At 45.2% G+C, this 20,711-nt stretch overlaps 1 protein-coding gene across 1 annotated transcript in view; it reads left to right on the top strand.

Annotated features, from left to right (window-relative positions):
• Nucleotides 1-20,711, top strand: part of LOC138283556 (uncharacterized) — a 239,449-nt gene that overhangs the window by 16,749 nt on the left and 201,989 nt on the right. The window contains exon 2 of the mRNA XM_069221496.1: nt 16,522-16,608. The gene's annotated coding sequence lies outside the window, so the exon portion shown is untranslated. The remainder of the gene's footprint in view (nt 1-16,521; nt 16,609-20,711) is intronic.

The following is a 20,711-nucleotide window of genomic DNA, read 5'->3' as shown; positions in this document are numbered from 1 at the left end:
GAGCTGAAGCAGGCCATGTGCTCTGCACCTGTCCTGAAAAGCCCTTGTTACTCTAAAAAATTCTATGTCCAAACTGATGCATCTGAATTAGGAGTAGGGGCAGTCCTATCACAACTTAATTCTGAGGGCCAGGATCAACCTGTTGCTTTTATTAGTAGAAGGTTGACCCCTAGAGAAAAGCGTTGGTCTGCCATTGAGAGGGAGGCCTTTGCTGTGGTCTGGGCTCTGAAGAAGTTGAGGCCATACCTGTTTGGCACTCACTTCATTGTTCAGACAGACCACAAACCTCTACTTTGGCTAAAACAAATGAAAGGTGAAAATCCTAAATTGTTGAGGTGGTCCATATCCCTACAGGGAATGGACTATACAGTGGAACATAGACCTGGGAGTAGCCACTCCAATGCAGATGGACTCTCCAGATATTTCCACTTAGACAATGAAGACTCATCAGGTCATGGCTAGTCTTATTGTCCTTCGTTTGGGAGGGGGTTGTGTAGGAAAGTACCATCTTGCCTGGCATGTTACCCCCATTTTTCACTGTATATATGTTGTTTTAGTTGTATGTGTCACTGGGACCCTGGTAACCCAGGGCCCCAGTGCTCATAAGTGTGCCTGAATGTGTTACCTGTGTAGTGACTAACTGTCTCACTGAGGCTCTGCTAACCAGAACCTCAGTGGTTATCCTCTCTCATTTCTTTCCAAATTGTCACTGACAGGCTAGTGACAATTTTTTACCAATTTACATTGGCTTACTGGAACACCCTTATAATTCCCTAGTATGTGGTACTGAGGTACCCAGGGTATTGGGGTTCCAGGAGATCCCTATGGGCTGCAGCATTTCTTTTGCCACCCATAGGGAGCTCTGACAATTCTTACACAGGCCTGCCACTGCAGCCTGAGTGAAATAACGTCCACGTTATTTCACAGCCATTTTACACTGCACTTAAGTAACTTATAAGTCACCTATATGTCTAACCTTTACCTGGTAAAGGTTAGGTGCAAATTTACTTAGTGTGAGGGCACCCTGGCACTAGCCAAGGTGCCCCCACATTGTTCAGAGCCAATTCCCTGAACTTTGTGAGTGCGGGGACACCATTACACACGTGCACTACATATAGGTCACTACCTATATGTAGCTTCACAATGGTAACTCCGAATATGGCCATGTAACATGTCTATGATCATGGAATTGCCCCCTCTATGCCATCCTGGCATAGTTGGCACAATCCCATGATCCCAGTGGTCTGTAGCACAGACCCTGGTACTGCCAAACTGCCCTTCCTGGGGTTTCACTGCAGCTGCTGCTGCTGCCAACCCCTCAGACAGGCATCTGCCCTCCTGGGGTCCAGCCAGGCCTGGCCCAGGATGGCAGAACAAAGAACTTCCTCTGAGAGAGGGTGTGACACCCTCTCCCTTTGGAAAATGGTGTGAAGGCAGGGGAGGAGTAGCCTCCCCCAGCCTCTGGAAATGCTTTCTTGGGCACAGATGTGCCCAATTCTGCATAAGCCAGTCTACACCGGTTCAGGGACCCCTTAGCCCCTGCTCTGGCGCGAAACTGGACAAAGGAAAGGGGAGTGACCACTCCCCTGACCTGCACCTCCCCTAGGAGGTGTCCAGAGCTCCTCCAGTGTGCTCCAGACCTCTGCCATCTTGGAAACAGAGGTGCTGCTGGCACACTGGACTGCTCTGAGTGGCCAGTGCCACCAGGTGACGTCAGAGACTCCTGCTGATAGGCTCCTTCAGGTGTTAGTAGCCTATCCTCTCTCCTAAGTAGCCAAACCCTCTTTTCTGGCTATTTAGGGTCTCTGTCTCTGGGGAAACTTGAGATAACGAATGCAAGAGCTCATCCGAGTTCCTCTGCATCTCCCTCTTCACCTTCTGATAAGGAATCGACTGCTGACCGCGCTGGAAGCCTGCAAACCTGCAACATAGTAGCAAAGACGACTACTGCAACTCTGTAACGCTGATCCTGCCGCCTTCTCGACTGTTTTCCTGCTTGTGCATGCTGTGGGGGTAGCCTGCCTCCTCTCTGCACCAGAAGCTCTGAAGAAATCTCCCGTGGGTCGACGGAATCTTCCCCCTGCAACCGCAGGCACCAAAAAGCTGCATTACCGGTCCCTTGGGTCTCCTCTCAGCACGACGAGCGAGGTCCCTCGAATCCAGCGACTCTGTCCAAGTGACCCCCACAGTCCAGTGACTCTTCAGCCCAAGTTTGGTGGAGGTAAGTCCTTGCCTCACCTCGCTGGGCTGCATTGCTGGGAACCGCGACTTTGCAGCTACTCCGGCCCCTGTGCACTTCCGGCGGAAATCCTTTGTGCACAGCCAAGCCTGGGTCCACGGCACTCTAACCTGCATTGCACGACTTTCTAAGTTGGTCTCCGGCGACGTGGGACTCCTTTGTGCAACTTCGGCGAGCACCGTTTCACGCATCCTCGTAGTGCCTGTTTCTGGCACTTCTCTGGGTGCTACCTGCTGCAGTGAGGGCTCTTTGTCTTGCTCGACATCCCCTCTCTCTTCAGGTCCAATTTGCGACCTCCTGGTCCCTCCTGGGCCCCAGCAGCGTCCAAAAACGCCAAACGCACGATTTGCGGCTAGCAAGGCATGTTGGCGTTCTTTCGGTGGGAAAACACTTCTGCACGACTCTCCAAGGCGAGAGGGATCCGTCCACCAAAGGGGAAGTCTCTAGCCCTTTTCGTTCCTGCAGAAACCTCAGCTTCTTCTGTCCAGTCGAAGCTTCTTTGCACCCGCAGCTGGCATTTCCTGGGCATCTGCCCATCTCCGACTTGCTTGTGACTTTTGGACTTGGTCCCCTTGTTCCACAGGTACCCTAGATTGGAAATCCACAGTTGTTGCATTGCTGGTTTGTGTCTTTCCTGCATTATTCCTCTAACACGACTACTTTGTCCTTACGGGAACTTTAGTGCACTTTGCACTCACTTTTCAGGGTCTTGGGGAGGGTTATTTTTCTAACTCTCACTATTTTCTAATAGTCCCAGCGACCCTCTACCAGGTCACATAGGTTTGGGGTCCATTCGTGGTTCGCATTCCACTTTTGGAGTATATGGTTTGTGTTGCCCCTATCCCTATGTTTCCCCATTGCATCCTATTGTAACTATACATTGTTTGCACTGTTTTCTAAGACTATACTGCATATTTTTGCTATTGTGTATATATATCTTGTGTATATTTCCTATCCTCTCACTGAGGGTACACTCTAAGATACTTTGGCATATTGTCATAAAAATAGAGTACCTTTATTTTTAGTATAACTGTGTATTGTGTTTTCTTATGATATTGTGCATATGACACTAAGTGGTACTGTAGTAGCTTCACACGTCTCCTAGTTCAGCCTAAGCTGCTCTGCTAAGCTACCATTATCTATCAGCCTAAGCTGCTAGACACCCTATACACTAATAAGGGATAACTGGGCCTGGTGCAAGGTGCAAGTACCCCTTGGTACTCACTACAAGCCAGTCCAGCCTCCTACACTGGTCCAAGCCCTTCCGGATACCATACGTTTTACCGAGGCTTTCCCCTCTGATAACTACTTTCAGTGCCTCCCATTCGATGCCTCGGGCTGCAGCCATACCCCAATTTGTACCAAAATTACCATTCATCACACCCTGAAGGTCTTTTTTATATTCAGGATCACCTATTAGGTCAGGCTACAGACGCCACAGGGGATCGCAGGCTTGGGTATGTTTGTTTCTCATTCCAAAAGGAGAGGGGCAAGGTCCGATAAGAACCGGACCTGATAAACAACTTGGCAGCCATCAGTAATCCCTCATTGGCAAGGAGAAATGTATCGAGGCGGCTGTAAGCCCCATGGGTGGGCGTGTAACACGAAAATATTTTAGAGGTGGGGCACATTTCTCTCCACACATCTACAAAGTGTAAATTCCTCGTAACATTCCGCAATTTGGCAGTCATGTGCAACTTAGTGTTCATCTTTGGCGGGTCCCTATCTAGTACTCCGTCCAGGATGCAATTAAAATCACCAGCCGACAAAATGGGCATCCCAGTGTAAGATATTAATTCATGCTGGAGCTGATGATAGAACCCTGCATCATCAGTGTTAGGGGCATAAATATTCAAAAGACAGAGCTCCCAGCTATCTAATACACCGTGTAAGAATATGTATCAGCCTTGCACATTCGCTTTTAGACTTCTTAATGTAAAGGAAGTCCCGGGAGCAATCCAAACAGAGACCCCCCTAGCGTAGGAGGAATAGGTCGCTGAATAAAACTGCCCCCTCCACTTTTTCTGCACTTTTTGCGCTTCATTTTCTACCAAATGAGTCTCTTGTAGGAGAGCAATATGTATTCCAAGCCGCTTCAGATATGTATGTACTCTGTAGTGCTTCAATCATCTAACATACCATGTAACTATGCACGTCAGGGTACCCACCATATTCTGTTCCACTCCACCTTTTCCACTACAGTACTAGACTGCCCCCTCCCCACCCACAAGCAGCCCCCCCAACTCCGCCCCCAGCACGGTGCACGCGCAACCCGATGATCCGGTGCCCTCTCAACAGGAGAATGCCCACAGTGCTCATAGTGTCAAAAACAGATTGCCAATTCCAACTAGAACCCACTTAACACTCCCCAATCCCACCCCGGGTTAACAGCTCCCACAACTAGTGTCTGCCCAATCGTGTGTGTACCCCGCTATCACTTCTAGTGCCCAGAAGTGGGGAACAATCGCCGCTCCTGCTCGATAGCCAGATTCAGGTCCGGACTACGCTGCAACACTCCCAACACACACCAGTTGTCCGGCCCGCACACACACTGTTCCCAAAAAGTGAACTAACAACAGGGGGGAGTATCACAGGCCCATCACTCCGCCATGGCCCCAGTCCAACTGCCAACCCGGACCCCTGCATCCCAAAGGCCTCAACATTCTCCCCCTTTACTCCTTCGGGGAAGCCCACTACATGGAGGTTCAAACGTCTCGCCCTACCCTCCAGATCCTTGATACGCGTTTCTAGTTTGCACATTTCAGCTTGGAGGATGGCCACCAAGGCCTTCAACGTGTCCACATCAGACTGCATGAATGTCACTTGTTGCTCAGTGGGCACCGATCGTTCTGCCACTACCCTCAAATCGTCTCTCAGTAGGTTGACATCTACCGCTATGGCTGCAATCTGAGTTTGTGTTGCCAGACTAGATGACTCAATAGCAGCCAGGATTTGCGCCCAGTGGGCTCTGCTCCCTTCTCCAAGGGCCAGGGGGATCTTTTTGCAGACTCACTCCTGAACTCTGCGCTGTGTATTGATCCATCCGTGTTTGCTGCGTTCCATTATTCGCTCAGTCCTTGCCCATGGTGCACACTTGATGAAGAGCCTGCTACAAGCAAGTACTCCCAATGCCGTGGACCACACTTGCAGTGCAAGTGGTCGAACTCCGTGCCCTCACCATGCACCACCGCTTGGTCTCTAACTGCCTCACCCTCACAGGACCACTTCAGGGCGAACACTGGCACAGACAGTAGCAGTGCAGGCGTCGTTCTCGGCTCAATGTGGCCATCCCACAACCAGCCAGCCTCGCACTCCAGGAGCCGGGCAACACAGGGCCACCAAATCGGAACACCGCCGTAGGAATGGTGCACCCCCAGAACTAGCTCAGTGACAGTCACCAGCTACCTTTGTACTTTCAGTGCAGCTCCGTACGTCTCCGGCAGCCCGAGCGCCGTCCTCAGCAGGCCAACGAACGATATTCTGCAGCGTCCAATTCACCTTGAGGGGCCTCCAGGCCTGTGGGAGGGCCCACCTCCAGCTTCATGCAGGGGGAGGGAGGCACAAGTGCCTAAGCACAACTGGGTCCATACCGTGAAGGCCCCCCTGACAGGGTCACTCCCCGTAGGTTGCGCCTCACCACCGGTTCAATCAGTCGACTTTGACCGATTTTCGGATCGCGCCTGTGATCGCGGCCGCCATCTTGGGGTCTGGCGTTCTTCACACGGGCTCCACTGCGGTGCTACTGCAGCGCCTGCCATTGGTTTTTAGTGCTCCTCTCGTCCTCCCGACCGCCCCTGGGGCCTCCAGGACCCATCTGCAGGGTTTGCGGGGGCCCAGGGTGGCAGGATCGTGCAGGATGCCGGATCTGGGGCCGGGAGCACTCCTCTAGTGCTGCCGGTTGGCCATCTTGCCGGCCACACCCCCCAAGTTTTAAGGCTAACCCAAAATCCATTAGTGTTTGAGAGACACTCTCTTTATTCTTTTGCACCTTAAAAAAAGAGGAATTAGAAAAGAGAATATCTTCTAGACATGGGAACAGTTGAATTAATTGGATTTATAACAGATGCATCATGGGTACTAGTACCCTGGTGAAGGTTCTGGGTGCCGATAATAGTCGAAAGAAAAGGACTATGAATTAGTAATGATTGTTACTGACTACAGACCTCAGACACCCCTGGTAATGACGAATGATGGGAATGTGTAAATATTTGTTCAGTGAGTGCATTGTGGTAATAAAATCCCCTTGATTGATTGATGAAAGGGATTATTGATTGAATGGACATCATCTTGAATTCTGATGTTTGATCAAAACGATTTAGCCATTTTGTATTCAAATCAAATGATTCTTCAGTTGCTGTCTGAACCATAAATAAGATTGAATATACCCATATCTCTGCTGTTGAGGAGGCACATAAGCAATGTTGTTTTGTCCATCAGAGTTTGAATCCATTCCAAAAAGGCAATCAGCTTCAGAGAAACATTGGGCAGTTGTGTTTTTTTAAATGTAGTTCTGGGGTATGAGAATAAAAATTGATCTCCATTCCTTCTGTTTCTATTTCTAGGTCTCATTCCTCTCAGACATTCACAAATGTAATTAGTCTTGCCCCATCCTGCATATGGTTCCCAGATTAGTCACTGTTTTAGGGGATTTGTTGTGTGGTACTGGAGAGAGGCAATTGGGATTTGTCATTGTAGGCGTCCCTCGACCACTGGCCGTCCCAAGAAAGGGCCTCTTTTTTGGAACCATAAGTTTGAATGTTATTGGATATCTTGTCATTGTAAAAAAAGGTTTTGGCCTTATTTTGAAAGGTTGTATTATTTTCCTTTCTCCTACATTCCTATTTAGGGTGTCCTCCAGCTAAGGCCTAAACAACGTCTGACCCAAGAAAGAATGCAAGATTATTGCTTTATGGACATTATAAATTATCCAGGGTCTCATCCATGTGTGCCGATGGGCAGATGTCACTGCTCATTATAAAGTTGCTGTAGCACAAACATTATCAAAAGTAGTATCTCATAGGAAAACATAGTTAACGACGAGTGCTCTAAAGCACTACCAAGATCACCACTGCGCGAGGTGTGTGTGGGCCGCGCCTGGGCAAAGCCTGGGCCAAAGGCAGGCCCATCCATGCCCATCGGAGCCTGAAGGAGGCTGGGTTGGGTCACCCCTCTAACATTTTTGTTACATTTTGCATCATCAAATTAGCCTCATTGGCTGCTGCTGTAGCTGTTGTATTTTGGCAGGAGAGTCATTGATCTAGTAGGCCTTGTCGGGGCCTATCTATTTATTATTCTTAACAAGTGATATTGCATATGGGTAAAAGAAAGACGGCAGAGGGTTGGGCTGGGCATTGTAGAACAAACAAAACGGAAGCATGCAGCAGACAATTGTGTGATGACAAGGATTGATAATCTTCTAGTTGAATGTGAATAAATACCAGCATACCCCTCCGACAGTGCACCCGAAATTGCACAGGGTGTGTGTTTTTCCAACAATTTGGGGGTCAAATGCAAGAGAAGCCCTGACATGTTTAAAGTACAAGACCTGCAGGAGTGTGCGCATGAAGGGAAAATGAGGGCGGGTCATGCCACTCACACTACACCAATGCGGGCAAACAAATCATCACTAAATTACAGTAATGTCCTGCTTCACAGTAATCGTTTTAGTCCTTTAGGCGATATCCTAGACACAAATGACACATTATAGCAGGTGAGACTGTAGTGACAACTGTCGACCCCAACATGGCTGAGTCCCAACATCTCTCTCATATACAAGATTTAAATGCTCTGGTGGCTGAGCTCAAATCTATGGTATCGACATTAATCTCTGTGGTTAGGCAGATGACTCCATCAGCCGTGATGATTTCTCTTGTTCGTGCCCATGGCCTTGCATCCAGTTCTCTCGGTCCATTATCTGTGTTGCCTAATTTTCCTTTGCCAGTCGTTAACAAGAGTCTTATCCCCTTAGCTGGCTCTGCAAGTGCTAGTTTGGCTCCTTGTGTTGGCAAATGGCCAGCAGGTGGGAGGCTAGGGAATGCTTGCCAGGCTTCTAATTGTAGTGACACAGGCATGGTCAAGGAGCTAAGAGACTACAGCCAACTCTTTGGGCCTGGAGATAATGGTATCTCTAATTGTGTGGGCGATTCTGTTTTGGATAGGCCTAAATTTACAAATACTGTTTTGATGGTCAATGTACCCAAGCTACACCCTGCTGTATCTAGAGAGAGTGGAAAAGCCACTTAAACAAGGCAGTTCATTGGATACATTATGTGAGAGGTTGTCGATCTGTAAGGACATACCTTGGGCACTTAGGTGACCAGATCCTGCTACACCTTATGATGTGATCGAGCTGACACTCCGGGACAAGTATATGGTAGATGATCCAGTGGCCTTAGATGCAAGAGCATGTCCACCAAGGATCTCCTGTTTCCACTTCAAATACCCCAATGCCTATTCAGTGGATAGTTCACCAGGTTTACTTGACAATGACTGACTCAGTGCTCCGTCTGAGATTGCATCAGCCCATTCATAATTGGTTCCCACTTTGCATAATGTAGCTGGTCCTGGCATTAGTGCTCTCCCTGCTCCTGCCCCTGAGTCTATTAGTTCTCCTATTTTTTACAGCTCTTGCCAGGCATTGCTAAATTAGTTAGTTAATTGCCCAAACAATGGTGCCACAATTACATCTGTGTTGCAGCCGGCATCTCATAATGATGGGGTACGTCTTGTCTCTTGGAATGTGGCAGGTTTAAGTTCTACTACCTCTTTGCCAGCTTTTGACCAGTTTATTGAGAATTACGATATCTGACCTTTCCAGGAAACATGGACAGTGGATCCATTCTTTCGGTCTATGCTTCTGAATTTTCATATTCCATCACTTCCCAGCAGGAGGGGTAGACCCTCTGGTGGTGTAACCACATGGGTTAGAACAACATTAAACTGTTGCATATTACAGTTACCCATTGACTCTCTTGATATATTAGGTATTCAGTAATCATTTGGGTTGAAGTCTGGAGTAATTATTATTTAATATTTATGCAAGAGGTGTTAGGGAGGGGCTTGTCCTCCAGTATGCTTCTCGTGCTGGAAGCGTTTCTTAGACAGTACCCCCGATATTTTAAAATCATTGTAGCAGGCGACTTTAATATCACTTTGGAGCCTTTAGATAGGGAAGATCTCAACTCCACACAAGGAAGATCGGATGTGGTGTGTTCCATCCTTAGACATCCCTCCCATCAATAAGTGGTCACAAGCAGCAGTGCAATTAAACGTCTTGACTATGGAATTTGGGCTTTGAGCACTTAATGGCAGACCTAAAGCAGATGCTAAGGGCTATCACACTTATAATAAAACTAACCATACAAGCAGAATTGATTCTTGCTTAGATGATTTCAGATTCTGGTCTCTGGTCGTTGACATGATAGTTGTTGAGAGGATAGAGAGTGACCACAATCCACTCTCTGTCCAAATGCTTGCCGTATGTGCACAATTGTCTGTGCCTAGCATTCCCACTAATGAACATTACCATGACCAACAACAAAAGGCATTTGAAGTGGCATCAATTAATAGCCTGGCCTGTTATTTTAAGTTCTGTCAATGCTGTTTTGAGGTCTTGGCTGGCACAACTAGAGGTGGGCTCCACCACTAATAAAGTGCAATTTATTGTGTGTCATGTTCTTTGTTTTGAAATTATTGCAGCCCATTTCATGGTAGGTGGTAACTCTGGTGGCAAAAGTCTCAAAGGGAAGCATCCTTGGTATAATAAGGACTGCCAGGCCTTAAATAAACAACTGATAAGAGCTATCAAAACGAAGCATATAACCTCTATTCATATAGGCAGAAAATCTTACATGGCTGCCATCCGTAAAGCCAGGCATATGCAGGATAAGAATTGGTGGGCTGCACTGAAAGAAGCTACATCTGATAAGGATTGCGTAAGAGTTTGGTCCTTGGCCACACGAGGCCCTGATCATTATTGATCAACCACCCAACTCTCCAACTCTACATTTGTTCACTCTTTCTGGTTATGGGCACTCATTAGGCGCTCTCGAGCGAGGTAGGGCAGCTGGCCAGGATGGTGTCCTGGCAGATTTATTCTTGACTGACATAGATGCCTGGTCTAGATACGTCCTTATTCTATCTAATGCAATAGGGGTGGGGCACTAATCCCTGATTTATGGATGAGGGCCGTTTTTGTACCCATCCATAAAGAGGGTGATAGACCCTTGCCCTGTAACTATATGCCTATCAGCTTATTGGACTGTGTGCAAAAACAAATTCTGCCTCTGCCTTTTGTAGAAGATCCAGTATTGGATATCTGAACATGACATCCACAGCCCTCTGCAAGATGGGTTTCTCATAAAAACTTCCACTATTGACAAAGTCCTTAGATTTCCTGCTTCTGTATTGGAAAACCTCACAACAAGCTGTGGGAAGTTCTTTTTGACATGGCAATGCCTCCCTACCTCCTTTCCTTACTAGTACGCCTCCATGAGTATACTTCTGCACACGTCAGGTGAGGTGATCAGGGGCAGCTTACAGACAAAATCCCAGTACAAAGGGGAGTAGGACAGAGATATATTCTTGTTCCAACTTTATTTTCATTGTATATCAAGGATATTGTCCACTTTTTATCTATGATGGAGGTAGTTGCACCATATATAGGTGCATGTAAAGTTCCTGTGTTGTTGTTTGCATACAACACTCTCCTAATCTCCAAGACCGCTAGTGGTTTACAGAAACTCCTTAATCGATTTGAGGAGTTCTGTCTCTATCGGGAACTGGAGATCAATACCTCCAAAACTAAACTGATGATGTTCAACCCCCATAAATCATACTAAGGGAAGGTAGTTCTTGGAGGCACGCCACTAGAAAAGGTGAAATCTTTTGGTGACCTTGGTTTAACAATATCAGAAAATCTGTCTTGGAAATCCCATATCACCAAGGTGGTGCTGAAGCAAAAATAGTAAACCTGGGCTCTAGTCAGGGACTTTAGCAATTCAGATACCAAACCGATCAGCCCGGCACTTCAGATCTATGAGACCAAGGCTGTTAGTTCCACTTTATATGGTGCGGAGCTATGAGGCTATGTTAAAACTCAAGAAATATCTGTAATTGAAAATACCTTTTTTTAAGGAAACTTGTTTCTCTATCATCGAATGACCAGTTGCTCCCTCTCTTTAAGGATTTGGGTATTAAAGGAATAGGCCATAAAGCCCGTTTACTCTCTCTCCTGTACTGAAGATGGCTTTGGACTACTCCTGAGCTAGCCTCGTATACTAAAGCCCTTTAAGCTGTAGTTGAAACTGATTGATCTCCCTGGCTTGGATATGTTAAGGCATCACTGTATTCGCTTGGATGGTACGAGCTCCAGGATCGCCCAACTACTGCTGTCTTTTCCTCGAAGCTTGTCTTTAAGAATAAGTATTGGAAGATGGTAGACTATGAAGAACAGCATGTAGCAATTCATTCTAAGCTGTCTCGTGCTTTTGCTGATCTGAAGGATATGCACAGCTATGAGGCATTTTGGGACATAATCTTGACTCCTAAGGATAGGAAGCTGTACTTCCAGTTTTGTGTAGGAACCCTACCATTAAGATCATTCACTAGCAGTTGGTCTTCTGGCGGTACTACTGTCTGCCCAGCTTTTAACGCTCCTATTGAGAATTTACCCCATGTATTTTTTTACTTTCTCGTTTATATAATCCCTCGTAGGAAGTGGCTTGCACCTGCCTGCAGGCTGCTGGGTGTCTGTACATCTACTATAGCTCTACAAATTCTTAAATCAGATACTGATCATGTTTTAGTTACTTCTGTTGCTAAATTTCTTGGAGCTATGTGGACCAATCGAGCAAAGATTTTATCTTCTTCATGTGAAGTTGTCTTGTATGTATAGTTTGACATAATTGCAGGTTGCCTTCCCTGTGATGGACATGGTTCAGCACACTTTCGTGAAATGAGTTGTTAATTAGTGTGTTTATTCCTAATGCTTCTGTGCTTCTGGGCCAAAGAAGCTGTATAGTGGCTATGGTGGATCTGTGGCCTAAAATCCTGAAATCCTGTAATCGACTCTGTAAATCATCTAGGAAAGTGCTTCTTCTCTTAGTACTGTTTTGGCATTGATCGCTGAATAAATTATTGCATTTTGCACAGATTTATAATTTTTTATATTTTTTTGTAAATAGTGTCAGAGTATTCGGTGCGCAAATTTTATGTTTAAGTCTTAGGCCCAGTGCTATTTATTACTGTATTGTTTTTAACCTTTTCTTAACTTATCTTTAATGTATATGACATGTGATGGTTTTTATTTGTGTAAGTTTTGTGCTTTTATGGTACTATCTACCGAAATAAAGCTTATTTGAATACTGAATGCTGAATATTGAAAACATTGCTGCACAGTAGTTTCATTTAAAAGCCCCACCCATCTTGCTGTCAGTGGCATCTTGAGGAACAGCATTATTGAATACTAGGTTCAAAGACACACTGGCTAGAACATAATCTACTTTGTGGAAATTCCATATCAACATTATCCATTGCATATCCCTTAGTCAAAAAATCTAGGAAATCCAGCTTTCTCCATGGGTTCCCATTCTCTCTCTAGAATGCTGAGGCAAAGTGTATGCTGAGGCAAAGTGTTTTGAATAATTGGAGCAAAAGTGCAACAAAAATTATTTTTCTCCTCGCTCAGGTATTTCTCTAGCCCAACACGTTTCTGCTGTGCTTTAACACCTCTAACATTAAGAGACTTTGAATTAATGCGCCCTTCCATAGTCATCATGGTCCTTCAATTTCTTTGGCTCCAGGGTATGCCTTTTCATTCTCATATGAGACTTCAGTGCTGATGCAACTGCTTTGTCCCCAAATTTCTGAAGCCTCTCAAGAGTTAATGAAATATTGCCAGAGGAGCAAGAGAAGGTAAGTTTGTGTGCCTATTCTTCTCCGCCCATTTCCTTGGTTCCATATTGATGACGAGTAACTCACAACTGGCTAGAGAGCAGTTGAATGCATTTATATACCACCCAGTTATTCCTGTTCCCTCACTTCCAATGTAAGAGATAATTAAGGGGGTTATTCTAACTTTGGAGGAGTGTTAATCCGTCCCAAAAGTGACGGTAAAGTGACGGATATACCACCAGCCGTATTATGAGTTTCATAGGATATAATGGACTCGTAATACGGCTGGTGGTAAATCCGTCACTTTTGCGTCACTTTTGGGACGGATTAACACCTCCTCCAAAGTTAGAATAACCCCCTAAGTCTTAAGGAGCCCACAGGCGTAAATATGTGGGTTCAAACCCGGCTACTTCTTCACCATCAGCTGAACCCAGCATGCTGCATTACACAGTGTCAGGCAGTCTGTCTCCTTCTCTGAGCATGAGATGGGGCCTCAGAACCTGGTGCCTCTGTAAGCAGTAAACCTTTGAAATCATTAACTCATTGATGTGCAAAGCAATGGCATGTTAGATCATATGACATCTTACCTTTTTGCTGCAGCACATTATGCCTGTCTCTAAATGTAGACAAAAAGAAAGTGTCAGGGGAGGGCACTTTGGGAACTGTAAAAGTCTAACATGTTTAGTGCACAAATAGCCAGAGAGCAAACAAAATAATAAGCGTCAGTTGGAATTTAAACAGACTGTAGCTTCCACCCAAAATCTAGTGGAGCATTTTACACACACTTTTAAACAGTTTTTCTAAATACAAAATCATGGAAATAGAAGCATGTGATTGAAACTATGACCTTAGATGAAACTCAGACTACATACTCAATTATAAATAAGTGCTGACTCTGCTACTTTCTACAATTCACTCCTTCTAATGCCAGTCCTCAGAATGAGAGGACATGCTTACTACACAGTGCAAGAAATGTGCACTGGGAAAACAATGAATAAAATGGCTTCTGTGCCTCCAAGCTACATGAAACTAGGCAGGCATATTGGAACTACAATGCACTTCAGATTAATATGAAAAGGACATTAGGTGGTCATTATGACCCTGGTGGTCACCAGACCCGCCACGGTCCAACCGCCGACATCGTCAGGCTGCCTGCAGCCTGACGGTCCCAGTGGTTGTAATCCACCAGGGCAGCGCTGCCAAAGGGATTATGATTCCCCATCCGCCAGCCTGCCATGGAAAGGCTGGCGGGATGAGGGGCTCGGGTGGCCTGCAGTGCCCATACACTTGGCATGGGCAGTGCAGGGCCCCCATGCACAGCCTCATCGCGCATTCCACTGGCAGAATTATGGGTAGTGGAATGCGCAATGGGTGCTCCTGCACCCGCTGCACCGCCACATTTCCGCCGGCTTCATTAGGAGCCAACTGCAATGTTAAGACCGTGTTCCCCCTGGGCCAGTGGGGAACTCAAAATAGGGCCGACGGGGTTCAGGCCGCCCATGTGGCCTGATGGTGGAAATACATTGGTGGGTGGGTTTTGCCCCCACCAATGTCATAATGAGGGCCTTTGTTTCTGTTATGTAACATAGGAATACATTAAGGCATACATGAGTATTCGTGTGTTCAGCATAAAGCATTGACAGTGCGACATGGAAATAAGTGGTTCTATTTGCTCTAACTCTTGTCCCTTCCATTAGTTTTGAGTGCCTAGGGAAATTCATGTCCCCAACATATGTTAAGAATACTGGGTAAATTCATGTCCCCTCCTCATGTTGCAAATGACTTGGCCCATTCATATTTCCCTCTATTTGCAGTCAGTACGTGTGCCTCCATTTTTGTGAATGACTGAAGCCATTTATATTTGTTAAATCTGTCTACAGTTATTGCCCCTGTACTGCGGAGGTTGATATGTTCATGTCCTCTTCAGTAATTCCATAGTGTGGAGGACAGGAACCTCTTGTCGTTCATACCAGGGCAGAAAATACTGGTGGGATCCACACTAGTCACATCAGCCGGGACTCCCTTTGGTGTTTAGTTTTTTCAGTAATGTCTGGGGTTCGTATGTTTCCGTGGGTGCTGGCTTACTCTGAGCCCAATTACCACAGTTACTCTCAGCACAAAATGTGTCAATTTGCATGACAAAATCATTGCATTTTATGGCCTTCCCATTCATTGTTGATACGCTGAGCATTGCAATTGGGGTACTTTTTATCCAGAGAAATGTAGGAATTCAGGGTGGTAGGAGTCTTGCAGCTCCCCACAATTCTCCCCATGATTCGTGGCTCTGAGCCTAATGCAGTCACAGGATTTGCTTGTTCCAAGCATGTAAAAGAAAGAGCAAGAGTGTCTCAGGAATCTCTGAAATGCAAACTGCAACAGAAAGTTAGCCATAACAATTTCACCGTGTTTGTAAGAACATATTTTGCAGCCATTATTTTTTTTTTATTTGTATATTTCATAAAGCACATTTGTCTCACCAGGGTGTAGTATTGAAAACTATCAATAATACAAGAAGAGCATTTTTATGGATGGGATAACAAATAAAGCAAATAAAAATGTGGTTATGAATACAAAATATATCTAATAAAAACAAAATGGAGAACTGTTCTCCCCCTAATTGGCAGCAGCCTACCTTGGACGAGTCCTGCATAAAGCGAGGTTGGTATTGCCTAGTTGTGACTCTGTTACTGCTGATGATAAATGATCAGGGGTGTTGCAACTACAACACCTTGTTACTGCTGTATGTTTATATGTATGTGCTATTTTTATAGTGTGAACGTAGCCTGACAGTAGCGGTCCATAGTACAGGGTCAAAGACAAACAAAGTCAAAAAATTATATTGCCAATGAGTCAAGGGGTCATCCTGCTGGTCATTCTTCCAGACTGCCCTCACCACATCTAATTATACCAGTTATCCCCAAATGACATAAAAAATAGTTTTAATGAGGCAGAAGATTATTTCTCACTTCTAGAGCTGGCCAATGCTTACTATCTTTTCACTTACAATGTTTGTAATATCATTGTTACTAATGATTTAATTACCCTTAAATGCAACAAATAAAACAATTATTGTGAGCTATACAGCACACACCAGCAATGTATCTGTGTTCAGTTGAAGTTACTCTTTTTAAATACCTTAAAATGTTGAAGACCAAGCCAGTCCTGATGGAAGTAGATCATGTAACCAACTGGTAAAACATATGCCTGTTGCAAAGTGCTCAAATGATAGATATACCCCCGCAACCACTAGTGTCTTCCTTTGGACATCCTTTTTTTGAAGATCAGTCCTACTACTTTCACTAGGTATGTTTCATCGAGTACACAGTGCTGCTTGCGAGAATTCAGAAATTCACACCAAGAACAACTCAACAATATTTCTTGTTTTGCAGCATAATTATTTGATATCAAGAACTGCTTCAAAACACAATAAGCAACGCATTTTGGCGAACATACATTACAGCTGTCAATTCAAAAAGGTAAGATGTACCTGTATGCATATTTTAGAAGAATAAACTGAATAGATTACACATACATATTTTTAGGTCTGGCAACAGACAAGTTTATTAGTATGCCAAAAATGAATTGAATAGCAAAAAAAAATAGAATTCTGAGAGGAACTTCCGGTGTTGACTTAAAAAGTTATGCATTCTGAAGTGTGATTTTGCATTTGTGAGTCAGCTAAAAAAGTAGTTAATTCTGTACTTGTACTACGATCCTTCCCTGACACACATTCAGACACCTTGCTCCTCGCTACAATCGTTCACTGACCCATTCAGCCACTGTGCTCCTTGTCATGTCAATATACATCTACAGCTAAGAGGTCATGCTGGGACTCCAGCTAAGTTTCAAAGCTAGAACCAGTCACACTCAATGCACATAAATGTGGGCTAATTTTCAATATTACCCATGGCCATCGCAGTAGAGTCACGTACTGGAACTTTGGTCTATGGTCACTTATTTTCAGGACAGCGCATCTATCCATCTAATTATATGTCTGACAGAGCCTCAGTGACATCTAGTAAGGCTATAGATTTGGACCTCAAGCTGTGGTCATTTATTTGCAAACCCACACATTCAATATACTCTCAGGTGGAGCATCAGCCACATAAAATCCATGTATATTTATGGATCAAAAACCTTACGTTGTCAAGAGCAAGTGGCTACCAGTAGCACATATCATATCCTCCATTCCTGTATATAATGGCTGAGAAGCTAAGACTTCTTCACCTGCCAGGCTGTGTGACACGTCTGATGCACCACACTCTACTCAAGACCCACTGCGTCGGCATGTGATAACAGATGCCGGGCACCCAATTCAAGTCGCGAAAGGATCATGGGAGATATGGTCCACAATAACAAAAATAAATGTATGTACCTTGACAGGCTCCATATCAATGATAAAATTGAAAAATGATTCAATGATTGCTGTCCCCCATCCCTTCTTAAGGCTATGCGTACTATTACTCTGGAGATGCAAATAGAGCCTGTACAGAGACATTCATCATTAACCCAATCATGTCTAAAGAAAAATCACACAATGTGGTCCCAATACACAGCCTAAGCTTCCTACTAGCAGATATTAATTAAAGTCACCACACTGAAAATTGGCAACATAGGCTATTAAACCTATCAGTAGAGCATGGTTTGTGTCTCTTCTTATACCACAATGAAATCAATAATAGAGCTAAAAGGAGGGGGATAAATTATTCCCCTGCCCTATGACAGGCCACCCCACAGATCTTGATCATAAATACTGATACTGTTAATGAATCCAGTCAGGCAAGTCAAAAGTTGGGACTGGGGTATCTCATCATTGAGGTCTGTTACATGTGTACCAAGACGGCTCAATTTGGACCTTAGTGTGCCTGTGATCTTTGAAATGTGTGGGCAGTTTTGTACCGGTTTTCTTACACCAAAATGTCATGGTCCTAATTTTCTGGATGTCATGGCAATACATTTCAGATTGTATGGACATTGTATAATCTATATGATGTTGGTAGAATTGCAGTTAGTGTTTTGCTTCAGTACCCAATGAGTAGTTAGACCAAGGTGCAGTTCTTTAGTAGCTTTGGTAATGTTCCAGACACTGCATTTCCCAGAAGAACAATGTTCCTGAACTTGGGTAAGGTTTCAGAAAGACCTATCTGTTTTTTGGTTGTGGTCTTTTGATGAGCATATACCAGACTGTCAAAAAGACTAATATTTTTCAGAACAAGAACATTGGTTTTCCAAAGTTGGTGGACATGATGTCAATACCTATAAATTTGTATTACTATGTTTGTCATCAGATTGGAGTAAGAGCTTTAGATAGTCACACAAATGACACTAGCCTCTTATTTCCTTTAGAACGTCTGTAGGAGTCACTCTATGTTGTTGTTGTCTGCTCTATACCTAACCGTAATAATAGGTTCTGCTGGGAATTTGTTGCTTAGAAGATTCTGTGTTAATTTAGTTGCATGCTTCTTCTTTATCTGTGCAATTCATTTGTAGCCTCAAAAAGTAAGCAAACTGTAGGTTCTCTATCATTGGACGTGCATGGAAGTTATACAAGCCTGAAAGATTACTTGTGTTGGTTTATTGTAAACATCTTTTTTAGGGTCCCTTCAAATGAAAACAATCTTTGGGGCTTATGAGATTTTTTTCCTGCTCAGTGTATAAATGAACTTTAAAAACCTGTTCTTATTATTGAGTCAATCAACAAACTCATTTGCTTGAGTTTCAGTGCCATCCTAGATGATGAAAATGTCTTCATTGTAGCCTCCCTAGATCCTTGTGTGCTCCTTAAAGCAGTTATTGTCTGAAGAGATATTTTCCATTTCAAAACAATACACACATAGACAAGCTATGTGGTGGCAATCGTGTTTCCCATAATTGTCCCTTGGGTCTACAGAAAGTAAGTTACCTCAAATTCAGAACAGTTCCTGCAAAATGCCATGTGTGCACAATCTAGTACTAACTCTTTCGGAATGTTCTAGGCCCATGTGTTTCTAGAAAAGAGTGAATCAATAACCCACAAGGTCTCATATTGCAGGAAACTGGCTTATTAGCAATTAATATGAAGACTAAAGGAAATTCCGTCTGAAATTTTCATCCCTTGCATATCTTTTAGAAAGGAAGGCATCCTTTCAAATGGAATCAACCCACGCCAGGTACACCACAAAAAGCAGACATGTTCTAGTAAATAGAATGCTTGCTCGGGCTGTCCTGATCTAATCTTCCTCTGACCACCTGATGGGTGGGCCAGCTACCTATGGCAGGCCATACTGGAATATCTCATGGTTGCTGCTACCATAGGCACTATAATACATTATACTCACTACTGGAAAACAAACATACTTAAATTCAAACACTGGCAGATAAGCCATCACTCACCAGAAGTACACTGTTCTCCACTAAAGATCTGCACAGGCAGCACTTTGCCCTCTTCTAAACACATGGGGGGGGGGGAGCTGAGACAGATCCCCTAGCACAATATCATCAGAAAGACTAGAATACTAGAACTATCTTTATTGTCCAAAACTGTGATCTCTCAACACTCTGGCCCTCATTCTGACCTTGGCGGGCGGCGGAGGCCGCCCGCCAAAGTCCCGCCGTCAGATTACCGTTCCGCGGTCGAAAGACCGCGGCGGTAATTCTGACTTTCCCGCTGGGCTGGCGGGCGGTCGCCTTCAGACCGCCCGCCAGCCCAGCGGGAAAGGGGCTTCCACGATGAAGCCGGCTCGGAATCGAGCCGGCGAAGTGGAAGCTGTGCGACGGGTGCAGTTGCACCCGTCGCGTATTTCACTGTCTGCGCAGCAGACAGTGAAATACATGTAGGGGCCCTCTTACGGGGGCCCCTGCAATGCCCATGCCAGTGGCATGGGCACTGCAGGGGCCCCCAGGGGCCCCGCGACCCCCCCTACCGCCATCCGGATCCCAGCGGTCGGACCGCCGGGATCTGGACGGCGGTAGGGGGGGTCGGAATCCCCGCGGCGGTGCAGCAAGCTGCGCCGCCGTGGAGGATTCAATGGGGCGGCGGTACACTGGCGGGAGCCCGCCAGTGGTGCCGGTCCGACCGCGGCTTTACCGCCGCGGTCGGAATCCCCATTGGAGCACCGCCGGCCTGTCGGCGGTGCTCCCGCGGTCCTCCGCCCTGGCGGTCAAAGACCGCCAGGGTCAGAATGAGGGCCTCTGCCTTTCTCGTCGTCATTAAGCCTTGTTCACAGAAACAGTGGACACTCTAAAACCTATCAGTAGCCTTTTGAGCATGAGTCAGAAATGTTTTGTGACCCTAGATATTTTATGTGCACAAAAACCAATATAGTTGTAATTTGCACATTTTGATACACAGATACAGGACTTGTGGAATTTTATAATCGTAAATTGCACTTCCTACAGTAGAAAATTAGCAGAAATGGTGGGTTTTCCACCCTTGTAAATTTATAATTAGAAGTGACAAAGAGGGGGTGGCCTTCAGAATACTGTGGCCATACTCAAACCTGCAATGTTAGGGGATACTTGCACATTTTGCTCATAGTTTCTCTTCCAGGAAATGGACAGATATGTACTCTGGTTCGTGTATTTTTCTGACCTACTAAAG

Source organism: Pleurodeles waltl, chromosome 3_1, assembly GCF_031143425.1.
Source record: "Pleurodeles waltl isolate 20211129_DDA chromosome 3_1, aPleWal1.hap1.20221129, whole genome shotgun sequence".
In the NCBI taxonomy this organism is placed as follows: domain Eukaryota; kingdom Metazoa; phylum Chordata; class Amphibia; order Caudata; family Salamandridae; genus Pleurodeles; species Pleurodeles waltl.
Note: the sequence above shows the minus strand (reverse complement) of the source record. Positions and strands in the feature narration are given on the sequence as shown.